The sequence below is a fragment of the Sus scrofa genome, chromosome 2 (assembly GCF_054392235.1).
Source record: "Sus scrofa isolate SSC_HxYL_T2T_F1_AM1 chromosome 2, Sscrofa_HxYL_maternal_Yorkshire_Landrace_v2.0, whole genome shotgun sequence".
Taxonomy (NCBI): Eukaryota; Metazoa; Chordata; class Mammalia; order Artiodactyla; family Suidae; genus Sus; species Sus scrofa.
The window spans coordinates 30,179,516-30,191,431 of NC_139384.1; the positions used below are offsets into that span (position 1 = coordinate 30,179,516).

Here is an 11,916-nt window from a genome sequence, read left to right on the forward strand (position 1 = left end):
CAGTTGAAAGTTTTTTCTCTATAAACATCAATAGGCTGGAGAGAAAATCTCCAGCAAAAACCTTTTTTAAAAAAAAAAATTAAAAATTAAGTTTCAGGTTACACTTTAGGACAGAGGGGCAATAAATTATAATTTACTATGTGCCAGAATTATACCAATTCTGTATCTTATTAAATCCTCACGACAGCCTGGACAGGGCTTTATAATCCCTATTCACAGATGAAAAGTGGAGGTGAAGCCAGTAAGTGGCTTGCCCGTGCAAAGGGCTGAGTCAGAATTCAAATTCAGTTTTTCCTAACTACAAAGCTAGTGTCATTTTCTTAGTGTTGCCTCTCCAGAGATATTTTTTGTTTCTTTAAAGCATCCCACATCGCACAATGTAGCCTCCTCTCTGTGTGGTACCACTGGGAGCTCATAAAACGCCATATTCCCACCATGGTCTGGGACTCGGCATAATGCACATACAACTAACTGGGAAAAGGTAGTGTTTGAACCATCCTGATAGAGAGAACCTTGAAGCAATAATCAACCTGTGGCAAATGCCATCTGATCGCCTAGCCCAAGGCTCAGCCAAAAACTTTCTGTAGAGGGTCATGCTAAAGAAAACCCAAAGGTCTCATAGCTTCCTGGTTGTTAAAACAACAACTACAGTAGCAGGAATTGAGATCAGCGCAGTAGAAATGAGGAAGGAAATGGTATGTTAAATGACTATTTTCCCCCCAACTGGTCCTGTTCTTTCTAGATATAGCCCCAGAACTTGCCTAGGTACAGTGGGGTAATTTGATGGAGCACATGCTGAAAAAATTTTCTACCAAATTCAAGGCTGTTCAAACCTTGATGTGCTTTGAAGTCTGGGGTGTGCAGTAGAGTTCCTAGGAGATGTGAGCTTCTATCTCTATGAGGCGGGTTTCACACAAACCCCCTCTCGGGGGGCCTTTCCCAAGCTGCCGTGACAACTCTCCTAGGCCAGCCATAAAGAACGTGTGCCTTCTTGGTCTAATGCCCTCCCCAGATCTTTCTTCTTGTGGTCCCTTTCTGGGTTTCATCAAACTGGCTGTCACTTGGGTTCTTTTTCCCTCTCCCTTCCCACTTTTCTACTCCACATCCAAGGAGTTCTCCACTTCCCCACTTCTGAACGGGCTCCCTGGGAGGCAAAGCAAGGGTCACTTCCCCCATCTCTTTCTCCAGGCACACGGGGACCTCCTTAGCCGATGAGAATCTCCCCCCTCCCCCGCCCCAAGCTCTGGCAATTTCAGACTCTCAGGTTAGAGTAGGAGAAGAGGTTTAGCTTGATGTGGTTAAGCCAGTCATTACTGTGTCTTCAGACTCTCAGCCCCAAACCACCCTCCAGTGCATCACCTTCACTTTCCATTTCCCTGGATTATCTTTCATCTGTTTACCACTGACCGTCGCAGCCTCAACCAAGGCTGAAACCGGGGCCCGAAGGGCAGTGCACTTCCTTTCCTGGCTGAAACACGGACGGCCGTGGCTAAGCCGTTCCCTTTCTGGGCTCCTTACAGGGACCAAGAGAAAGAGAAAGCAAGAGTGAGTGGGGCGGCTAAGACTGTTGTTACGTGGTTTCCCTTTAGCCCCAGAAATAGAAAGCCAGACTTCCGACTTGCAGAGCCCCTGCGCAAACCACCAGACCACACTGCCAGATAAGAAAAATGTTTGATTGTGTCATATTTCCTTCATCAGCTCCAGTTTCTGAAAATGGTCTTGAATTTCAGAGAGCCTGGCCATGATCCTAAGATTTAGACGAGATGGACGAAGGAGGAACAAGGGATCAGATCTCTCTCTTTGCTGGTATAAATGAATTTTATACCATAGAGTTAAAAAGACTGTGAGAGGTTTGTCATGAGCTAACTTTCTTAGCAAGAGAAATTTTTCTTCCTTCTTTCCTTCTCCTTCCTTCCTTCCTTCTTTCTTTCTTTTCTTTCTCTCTGCTTTTAGAGCCACACTGGCAGCATTCAAAGTCCCTAGGCTAGGGTTCGAATCAGAGCTGCAGCTGCTGGCCTGCACCACAGCCACAGCAACACAGGTTCTGAGCTGCGTCTGCGAATTTAACCACAGCTCATGACAACACTGGATCTTTAACCCACTGAGTGGGGCCAGGGATTGAACCCACATCCTCATGGATACTAGTTGGGTTCATTACCACTGAACCACAGTGGGAACTCTGAGAAATTTCTTATTTGCAAGAAAAAGAAATGAATTGGACATCGACAGCCATTGCGAAAGGGAACCCACTAGCTAAAAGTGTGTGCCCTTGGCCTTTTCAACTCACATGTGTTCATTTATTGGGTACCTACTATATGCCAAGTGCTGTGCTTATCGCTGTAGATTCCAAAGAGGATGAGGCAGCCACTTACAGAAGGAGGAGACTGGGTCGGATTCAGACTCACCTAGATTCCGACTCTTGTGCTCAGCACCACCTCCACTGTGGAAATAATTTTGCTTTCTTCTCCCGGAGCAGCCTTGGCGGGGGCCTGTGTTGTCAGCCGCTGCAGGAAGAGTGATGGCCAGGGTGTTGACACGCTCCTAATTGGAAGGTAGGAAGTACCGACAGAGCTCAGCTATAAACGATATCTTTGGGCCACGGTGGGCTGCGAATGCTTGGGGACAAGGCCTGGTGAGCTGTCACGCTGGGGTAGGGCCTGGTGAGCTGGACAGACAATGCAGGCAGGGGAGACAAGTGACAGACGAGGCCCTCGTGGGGATGCAGCCATTCCAGGGGATGGGAACAATAGCATGTAAACCAGGACCTCAGGAGCCTGTGAGCTCGCTAAGGGTTGGGACACAAGGAAAGCAGACAGAGCCTGGTGTGGCTCCAGGGTCCAGGATCAGCGAGGCAGGGCCAGCTGTTAATAGGAGCCTTGTGGTGACAAGGGAGAGAGGCAGGAGTCAGGAATCTCTTATTAGTTCAATATAGAAGCAACTATTGGGAGTTCCTGTCATGGCACAGTGGTTAACGAATCCGACTAGGAACCATGAGGTTGCGGGATCAGTCCCTGCCCTTGCTCAGTGGGTTAACGATCCGGCGTTGCCGTGAGCTGTGGTGTAGGTTGCAGACACGGCTCGGATCCCACATTGCTGTGACTCTGGCGTAGGCCAGTGGCTGCGGCTCCGATTCGACCCTTAGCCTGGGAACCTCCATATGCCGCGGGAGCGGCCCAAAGAAATAGCAAAAAGACAAAAAAAAAAAGAAGCAACTATTTGTGAGTGACCTCTGGATGCCTATATGTGTTCCAAGCACTGAGGGCTTCAAAGGAAGAACCAAGTTAGAATTTCACATCTAATTAAGAGATGATCAAATCCATACACTGAAATTGCTGCTGGGTAAGACAATACGCATGTGTCACGCAATTCTGGCACTTGCACGCTCTTACCTTGCGTCATCTCGTTTCATCCACCCAACCTCCCTCCAAGGTGGGTACTATTGTCCCTGTTTTAGAAATGAGGGTGCTGGAGTTCCCATTGTGGCTCAGTAAAAACAAACCCAATTAGGAACCATGAGGATGCAGATTTGATTCCTGGCCCCACTCAGAGGGTTAAGGATCCAGCGTTGCCGTTAGTTGTGGTATAGGTCCCAGATGCAGCTCAGATCCTGCATTGCTGTGGCTGTGGCATAGGTCAATGGCTGACTGATGTGACCCCTAGCCTGGAAATTTCCACATACTGTGGGCGCGGCCCTAACAAGCAAAAAAAAACCCCAAACAACAAAAACAAAAAACAAAAACAGAAAGGAAAAGAAATGAGAGTGCTAGGGTTCTGAGAGACTGTGGACCTTATCTAAGCTTGTCCAGCTGGTACGTGGCTGAGCCAGGATTCAATGTGAATCCCAGTCTGTGTGAGCCCCTGAACGTTGCTGGTATAGCCGGCAGCATCCCTGGCCTGGAATAAAACGGTGCTGCATTGAGCAAGAGGAAAGAGGAAAATACTTACTGGCCGAAGGTGCAGGGGAGAAGTTCAAAGGGAGCAGCCCTGGGAGGAGCGTGCTGAACTCGCATGGGGTCAGTGATGGCTCCTTGGAACCGGAGGGTCTGTTGGAGCCGGTTCAAAGCTGTAGATTGTGAGTCGTCTCCACTTTCTCAACCAGAGAAGGAGGGTCTGAATGAGGATTTGGGCCAAACAGCAGTTGCTGTCTACACAGCACAGAGACCCTTCCTTGGAGAAGATTCAGGGAGCCGGGCAGAGCACATGTTGTGTGAGAGCTCACTGCAGGAACCATGGTTCCCCCCCTCCACCCCCATCAGATGGACAACCAGGCGGCCCACCGCCTCGGAGCCCTGGGCTTGCAACACTCACAGAACAGCAAGTGGCCTCCCGCAGAAGTGAGAAGGAAACAACCCCACCCCCAAGCCCCAGGCTGTGGAGGGGCCTGGCCATCCACGAGGGCCAGCGGGTGTCCTGGCAGAGAGAGGAGGTGGCGCAGGCACCAGGCGCTAGGGTGCCAGGGCCTCCTGAGAAGGAACAGGTGTGAAACAGGGCAATTAGCTCAGGGGGACAGGCCGCCTGGACCTGATCGAGGAAGCCACCAGGATTACATCATCTGCTAGTGAGTAGGCTTGATTAACTCTCCAATGAGGGGAGTGTGGCGAGGGAACTTTTTTCTTCTTCTTCAAGGAGCCAGAAGTCGTGGTCATTAAATGTGTCCTTTAAAATAAAACAGTTCTGAAGGGGGGATGAGCCTTCAAGCTGCTCCAGGGTGTTCTGGGCACTCTGGGAGGAAGAGCATCTATGCACAGGCTCTGACTTAGAGGGGGGGCCCCCACCGTGAGTCGGGCACTCTGTGTGAGCCCCTGTGGTTGCTAATGTCAACGGCACCTGCTGAGTTACCCATCTAGGGTGTTCCTCCATACCAGCCACAAAGGGAGACCACTCAGTTATTTTGATCCAAAAGAGAGGCTGGTGTTTTCCAGGAACTCCTCAGCAACTGTGTGTGCATGTGTGTGTGTGCAATGAAGAGGTGGGGGCCACTGCCCTGGCTAGCATTCACAAACACTTTCCACCTCTGAACTGAGGGCAGGGATCTTCACGGAGTCACCTGCACAGAGTTTACGACTTGGGGGTCTTCTAAAAACCAAGGTGCATGAGGAAAGTGGTCACACGTTCCTACCCCCACAGGGGACCAGATACTTGGAGAGTATCTCCTTCTTGCCCGGCACTGGGCTAGGGTTTTACATATCTTATTTTGTTAGCGTCTCCTAACTAGCCTTGGAAGCAGGTATTATGCTTTCAGAGTTCCAGATTCTTGCCCTGCTCGGGGAAACCCAGACTTCTTGCCGACCCCTCTGAAAAAGTTAACCTTCTGTAAAGCCTTTTCTGACTTTGTCAGTAAATTTAGTTCGATTTTCCTTTGTGCTCGCGGAGAATAATAGATTTCAAGGAGAAGGTGGCTTCAGTTGCCTCATGTGTAATATTGGGGTAACCAGAGGGTCGTGGTGAGAAATAAATGGAAATAATTATGTACGTGCTTCAGCAGAGGCTGGCACCTAGCCCTTGTCAGTCCTTGATTTTGTAAATAACAGTAATGTCATTACCATGTATAATTTCTTTTTAGGGCCACACTGGTGGCCTATGGAGGTTCCTAGTCTAGAGGTCGAATCAGAGCTGTCATTGCCGACCTACACCACAGCCACAGTAACACTAGTTCTGAACCACATCTGTGACCTTCACCACAACCCTTGGCAATGCCAGACCCTTAACCCACTCAGTGAGGCCAGGGATTGAACCTGCATCCTCATGGATACTAGTTGGGTTCTTAACCTGCTGAGCCACAGCGAGAATGCCTACCACATACCACTACTTCACTCTTAAATTCCTTGAGTGTAAGCATAGTGTCTACTTGGTTCATTGTTTTATACCCAGAGTCTAAACGTGTTTGGAGCATGGGAGGCACTCTTCTCCTGGCTGGTGAATGAATGAATGGGAGGGAAGGATCTGCCTCCTCTCGCTTCTGGGCGAGCCTGAGGATGGGCCCTTGTCTGAGCAGCCCTGTGTCTCTAACATCACCCCTTCGCTTGGCACAGCCTGTGTGCTTGGTGACTGCTGAGCAGATGAACAGGACCGTGAGATGCTGTGTCTCAGCCAGCACCCAGCTGACGGTGCCGGCCTGTCTTGTGCTCTGGGCAGGGGTGGCTCTTGCTCCGTGAGTAAGTGCTCCCTCAATGCCACACGCCACCCTTGCAGGGTGAGCTCCTCAAGGTGGGCATCATGTCTCGTTTACTTTTAGGTCCTCGGGGTCCGGCACCACACCTGCTCTCAAAGGAGCAGAAACAGACTTGTCATCTCTCCCCTATCGCCACCTGCCCCTCTTCTTCCGTAAAGGTTCCTATTTCTGTTTATTAAAGACCCCTTTTCTCTGTTACAAAGGCCTGGGACTCCTCAGAACGACTGTACCCTCACGGAAAGAGCAGTCTTCTCCGGCTTTTCGGGCTCGAATCCTGGCTTTGGCAACTCCTGGCTGTCCTGTCTGGACAAGTCGCTTACCCATCCTGATCATCAGTGTCCCTTTCATCCAATGAGGATAATAATACACGCTCTTCATCCTTTCAGTAAGTGTTTATTGGATGCCTGATACGTGGCAGGAACTGTTCGAGGCCCTGGAGATCCACAGATGTGAGCAAAACAAACATTGCTCTGGCCTGAATGGCATCTGCAAACGAGACTGGGAGAGACAGATGCTCAACAAATGAGCCGGGAAGCAGAGAGCGTGTTGGGTGGTGAGATGTGCTGTGAGGTGTGGACGTGGGCGGTCAGGGCAGTCGGGGGCTTCTCCAGGTGATGCTGGAAAGCCTTTCTCATGAGAACCTGCATCCGGAGAATAAGGTTCCTGGCAGAGCTAACGAGCAACGGCCTTAAAGCGACAGTCAAAAGGATAACCAGGGGGTCTGTGTGGCCGAAGCAGAGGGAGGATGAAGAAAAAGGGAGGACGTACAGATGGTCGGGGCCAGACATATAAGGCCTTATAGGACTTTGGCTTTTACTCTGGGCAAGAAAGCAAGCTTCAGAGGGCTTCAAGCAGAATAGGACGATCTGACGGAGGATAATTTTTTTCTGCCACATCCGCAACACATGGAAGTTCCCAGGGCCAGGGATGGAACCTGAGCTGCGGCTTCGACTTACACCACAGCTGTGGCAACCCTGGCTCCTCCACCTGCTCCGCTGAGCCTGGGGATCAAACCCACACTGTCACAGAGACCATGCTGGGTCCTTCCCCCTCTGTCCCACAGCAGGAGCTCCTGATGGAGGATCCTGTAAGAGGATCCTTCCAGGCGCTGCACAGAGTGTGGATGGGGCAGAAACAGGAGGTCGGTCATTCATACCACAAGGCTTCCTGGGAGGAACCAATGAGACCGCGTATTAACACGTGGGCAGGTCTGGCATGGAGTAGGTGTTCAGGCCACGGGGGCTGCTAGAGACGATTTTGGGGCGGCCTGTCTCCCGTGGACAAGTCTTGGCCAGCCGTGCAGGGTCCCTCCAGTCCTTGCCCACCCAAGACATTCCCTCCCCCCCCAGAGTTCCTTTCCCCAGCCCTTCCCGATGTTAATGCTCCTTGGACCGTGGCCCCGCCTCCTGCCTCTCTGATCCCAATCCAGCCCCAAGGCAGTCCAGCCACACCCTTCCCCTGCTCAAAAAACTCTACAAAGGGACTAATGGCTCCTTAAGTTCACATTCTTGGAGGCTGCCATTCAAGACCGTGTCCAATTTGATGCGACATTTCCTTTCCCACCCACATGCTACAGATCTCCCAGAAATATGAAATACTAATGGGAGAGCTGGGTGCACTGTGTCCCTCAGCAGAATGACTGAGGAGCCTAATCAACTCCCAAGGACAAGCTGAGTGTGATGGGCCCTTACCCCAGATTCCCTAGGCCACCTGTATGCTCTGGCCTCGGTCCATACGGTCCATACGACACGTGTCTGTTACTAGCTCGCCCCCTCCCACCAATGCTACCATCAACTCCAAGATAATGGAGCTTCTTCTCTTAAAGCTACAAAATGGCATGGGGTTTCTCCGGTCAGTTTCCTTGTACTGCTCTTATCTCCCTTGATACCTGCCTCTATGGGCCCCTCACCCTTAACAAAATGCCTTCATTTTGCCTTTACTGGTTCTAACAGGAGATCCAGGCTCAAGTCACAGATTCCCACATCCAACTCCCTGTTACGAGTCCCCTCCTCCTCCATTCTTCTCTCCCTTCTCAATCTGCACTCAATGCATAAAGTATTCCTGTCCAGACCAAGGGCAGATCTTTTTTTTTCTGCACCTGTGGCATGTGGAAATTCCCGGGCCAGGACTCAAACCTGCACCACAGCAGTGCCGACAGTAGATTCGTGACCCACTGAGCCACCAGGGAACTCCCGGGCAGATCTTAAACAGAAATCCACTGGCCATACACAGAATGGCGAAATCTCTGATATTATGTTTCTACCAGTGGGGTAGACAGCTACCACCATCTCCTAAAGTGTCACCCAAGATGGAATTTATGATGGATTTAAAAGCTGGCTAATTTCAGACTCTTCTTGAGGGGAAGTATTGGCCATGTATGTGTATCTTGGAGTAAAGCAAAAGGATGCAGGTCCCCAGTACCAATATTCTAACAGAGTGGGCCCCAGGCTATCTATTCCCCGCCACATGATGCTGAGGCAAAGACAGCCACTCACAGCCGTCGGATACAGATGCCCCCTAGCATTGCACACAGCCCCGAATACCATTGCGGAGCCTTAAAACCTGAAAATATTATTGTTGAACCTTTAGGTTGTCACTAGCTGGCTATGCCTGATATGGTCACTATAGCCTCTGTGTGGGACACAGTTTCCTGCTCAATGCCAGGACACCTGGACAACATGGCACCCAGGGTGTCATTCCCCTCTGTTTGGAGAGTACCACCCTTCTTCCACAGCACCTCCGGCCAAGTGTGTTTCATTATCCCGAGCAGCCATTGGGAAAAACAAACAGGAATGTGCCCGTGCATTTGCGTGTCCCCCTGAAAGCTGCCTTCATCATAGTTATGCTGCCCAATTGGCTGCTTACCACGTGCTCTTGAGCGCACCTTCCATCTCATGCATCTTTGTCACAGCCTTCCCGATGTCAACCCCTGCTTCCGCGACCTGGCTCAAGAGCTGCTCTGGCCCTGGGATCCCATCAGCGCATTGCAAGTGAGGACTGCAGTCCAGCCCAACACTGCATCTCTGAGGATGACTACCCACTGTACCCATGTCATCCACCAAGATGCCCCCCTGCCAGAACACAGGCATCTTCCTCTCAGGGGAGCCCCCGCTCAGCGTGTACCACACACCCAAAGGAGTTGAACACTGGACTGACTCTAACGTGGTAACCCTCTCTTTCTCATCCTCCCCATTGGGCACAATAAGCCATAGTGCCACCGCAGCTAATGCAGCCCCTCCTGAACCCCCCAAAGCAAACCTCCTGCTTAAGGCCATCCCCAGGCTAGTCTGTACAGATACATGGTCAAGTCTACATGTCAGAGGTCCAGCCACTGGGTACACTCTGGCCCCATGAGCAAGCCACTCCCTTATTCACATCATGCCAGGTGACCCAGGGCTCAAGACAAAAAAGGCCTACAAAACCACCAATGCCCCTGGTCTAGGCCCCTAGGTCTTGCTGTGTCTCATCCAGGACAAGATGGACAGGACACTGATTGATGTTATCAAGTCTGGTCCCTGGCCCGTGAGTCCAGATCATGCCTGGATCCAAATCCACATGCCTATGTTTGTGTCTTCCTAGACCCTCATAGCATGACGGAAGGTATAGGTTTCCACAGGCCCATATTTTTTTTTTTTTTTTTTTTTGTCTTTTTGGGGCTGCACCCATGTCATATGGAGGTTCCTAGGCTAGGGGTCAAATCAGAGCTGTAGCTGCTGGCCTACGCCACAGCCACAATAACATGGGCTCCAAGCCATGTCTTTGACCTATACCACAGCTCATGGCAATGCCAGATCCTTAACCCACTGAGTGAGGCCAGGGATCAAACCCACGTCTTACATGGATAGTAGTCGGGGCAACTGCTGAGCCACAACAGAACTCCTCCACTGGCTCAGATTTTTATTAGGAATATGAGGAATTAGAAGCCCCAGAGGGGACCTGGTTCACTGGTGCCACTCGCCTAGATGACTCCCTCCTGACGTCCCAACTCTCTAAACTCTACTAACTCTGATGACCTCCCTACCATTTTCCAGCCACCCCACGATGGGACCCTGCTGATCACAGTCTCCAGGCAGAGGAGAAGAGCATCTTCCTACCCATTGCCCTCGACATGAATGACGTCGGGGGCTGGACGAGGGGGAATAAGGGTTTGATTACACAGGGAATACCCAATGCAGCAGCGGAAGTGTCCGAGGGTCTATCCAAACCTTGTGACTTTCACGGTGGAACCTCAGCCGTAGCAGTCCAGGAGGGTTTCACTGAAGGGCAAGAATCCTAACTGCCAGGGTGGCAGATAGCAGACTAGCTCCAGATGCCCAGCTGGCTGCCCAGGAGGAGCGTGCACCCTCAAGGGAATTTCCTGCTGTGTGTGGATAAACAATGCAGGCAAAGGAATCTAAATAGCCCAAAGATACGCCACCGAACCAAAACCAAATTTTATACAAAGCCGGCTGACGTTCCTCGTTCCTGGATGTCCCCTGCATCCTGGTGTGGCTTTGTTACAGCGACCACTTCTGCCAGGAAATGGACTTGGTACAGTGAACTGGCGATGTAAAATCAGTACAGCCGGCAGCCGAGTATGTTAAATGAGAGACCACCTGAAATTAATCTCTCCCCTCCATCACCTCCAGGAATTTTTCAAAGTGGGGGCAGGGGCGGCGCAGGGCAAGGGTGGGTGGCGCTCCTGTTGCCTATCTACACCTCCAAGACCAGATGCACTCTCTCTGCAGATGTTGGGGAGCCCTGTTGTCAGTGGGCCCCTCACCTAGGGATTCTCCTCACTTTGCCAGTGTCTGAGTCAGCAAGAAACCTTTAAGTCACTTGTGCTCATGGTGGACGAGTGGTGTGTTGGACATGCAGTGCTTTTACCCAAGAAGGAATGGCAGACTGGTCATCGCATTGCATCAAACAGTATTTGTTGTTATTCTACCCTTACCCCAAAACTGCACCACCATCTCCTGTCCCCATACCCAGATCCTTCCTTTTTTTTTTTTTTTTTTTTTTTTGCCTTTTCTAGGGCTGCTCCCGCAGCGTATGGAGGTTCCCAGGCTAGGGATCTAATCAGAGCTGTCGACGCCAGCTTACATCACAGCCACAGCAACGTGGGATCCAAGCCTCGGCTGAGACCTACACCACAGTTCAAGGCAACACCAGATCCTTAACCCAGGGAGCAAGGCCAGGGATCGAACCCGCAACCTCATGGTTCCTAGTCCGATTCGTTAACCACTGAGCCGCGACAGGAACTCCCCCCAGACCCTTCCTTAGTCTGTTTCCTGACAGTCACACCTGCTTCACTCACCAGGTGCTTAGGAGAACTGGCTTCGAAACCTTCAAGCTCAGTGGCCTGGAGCAAGTTCCTTAGCCTTTCTGTGACTCAGTTTCCCCATCTATAAAATTATGATCACAATACTTACTTCATTAGGGTGTTGTAAGGGGGGTGAAAACCTCAGTCTCAGGAAAGATCATAGAACAAGTCTGACACAAAGGGAATACCGAGGTATTTACACATCAAGGGGAAACTCAGTTTCTACTTCCTCCAGAAAGCCTTCCATACCTATTCCAAATCCAGTTTCTCCTTAGCCAAATCTGATTGCATTTTTTTTTTTTTTGGTCTTTTTGTTTTTTTGCCACTTCTTGGGCCGCTCCTGCGGCATATGGAGGTTCCCAGGCTAGGGGTCCAATCGGAGCTGTAGCCACTGGCCTATGCCAGAACCACAGCAACGCAGGATCCGAGCCACGTCTGCAAC

General features: G+C 50.9%; 1 long non-coding RNA gene across 3 annotated transcripts in view; it reads right to left on the minus strand.

Annotated features, from left to right (window-relative positions):
• Window positions 1-11,916, minus strand: part of LOC102168148 (uncharacterized) — a 91,253-nt gene that overhangs the window by 14,867 nt on the left and 64,470 nt on the right. For all 3 annotated transcript variants that reach the window (XR_002341528.2, XR_014837099.1, XR_014837097.1), the window contains one exon: window positions 2,406-2,541. This is a non-coding gene — a long non-coding RNA (uncharacterized LOC102168148). The remainder of the gene's footprint in view (window positions 1-2,405; window positions 2,542-11,916) is intronic.